The sequence below is a fragment of the Octopus bimaculoides genome, chromosome 9 (genome assembly GCF_001194135.2).
Source record: "Octopus bimaculoides isolate UCB-OBI-ISO-001 chromosome 9, ASM119413v2, whole genome shotgun sequence".
In the NCBI taxonomy this organism is placed as follows: domain Eukaryota; kingdom Metazoa; phylum Mollusca; class Cephalopoda; order Octopoda; family Octopodidae; genus Octopus; species Octopus bimaculoides.
The window spans coordinates 34,487,938-34,489,568 of NC_068989.1; positions in this window are offsets into that span (position 1 = coordinate 34,487,938).

A 1,631-nucleotide genomic window follows, 5' to 3' on the forward strand; every position below is an offset into this window, starting at 1 on the left:
ACATAGCTGAATTGCATAAAAAGTAAGCAGCACAAAAGTTAATGAGATTTGTGAAACTGGCGTTTTGCGTCCAAAATATCAACATTTGCTTTATGATTGCTGCAGCCAACCATAAGAATTGCTTTCAAATGTTCACCAGTGAGCCTTTTTCGATGTATTAACTTAACACACTTCACTTTTGAAAAAGTTTGCTCACAAACATAAGTTGTTCCAAAAACTGATGCCATACCTGAGGAAAATTTTTTCAATTTTGAAAACTCATCAGCAGGCAAGCAGCGATAAAATTCAATGAGTTTTCCTTCTCTGTGCTTCTCTTTCAACAAGGTATTAGCTTGCATATCAATAAGCTCTAGTTGTAATTCAATTAGCATGTTATGAAGATAACAGCCAAAGGGATTCTCAAACAAAAGAATTTCATTCTCAATTATGTCAAGTTCTGAAAATCTTCGAGAAAAATGCTTATTTAAGACCTGAATAAATTTTCTGAAACTCGAGGTTAACATATTCCACATTTTCTGTGAAAAACTCTTGAAAACACTGAAAATGAGAGAAGTTTCCTCCTTTAAGTTGTGCTTCAAACAATGATAGCTTTCCCCGAAAAGCTGTAATAATTCTGTAGAGATCACAGACAAAGTTATTCTTTCCTTGCAGTTTTAAATTCAATTCATTCATATGAGAAGGGACATCAACTAAAAATGACAACTTTGATAACCATGAAAATATCCTCTCCAGTTGTTCCATGTATACCGCAAACGAATGTCATTTATTCTATAATCTCAAAGTTGCAATTAACACATGAATGAACACAAGAAGTTGTGACATACTGGAGAGATCAGTAGACTCATCCATTGCAAGAGAATACCACAAAATTTCTTAGCTTTCTCATGTATCTGTAACTGTATATTCTCTCCAAGTTCTTCTATTGTCCACACAACTGAATTTGCTGAAAGGCTGATACAACCAAACATGTTAGCTTTTTCAGGACACAAGTCATTTACTGTTTCCATCATGCACTCTTTTATAACGTTTCCATCAGTAAATGGTTTTCCTCACTCTGCCAACTTATTCATGAGTGATAGATTCATTTTCAACAAACTTTTTTGTAAAGAAATTCCTTTCATAGATCTAAATTTCTCAGACCGCAATTTTCTAGAATATTTAGAATGTGCTGAGAGGTGTTTTGCTTCGTAGTGACGACAAATATTGTACTCTTTCATAACAGCAACACTTCCATTGCTTATCAGGCAACTAGCTTTCTGGTAGTTTGTTTCCCCAAAGAAGTACTTTTCTCCCCATTCTTTATTGAAAATGCAACATAGGTTGGCAAGAGTACCCATTCCTCACTTCTCAGTAGCATCGTGGAGTGCTTTTTGCCTCCGCTATTGAGGCAAATTGCACTTCCACTGTGCCGAATCATCTTCCTCTACAGAAGAATTTTATCATTATCATCATCATCATCATCATCGTTTAACGTCCGCTTTCCATGCTAGCATGGGTTGGACGATTGACTGAGGACTGGTGAAACTGGATGGCAACACCAGGCTCCAATCTAATTTGGCAGAGTTTCTACAGCTGGATGCCCTTCCTAACGCCAACCACTCAGAGAGTGTAGTGGGTGCTTTTACGTTGTC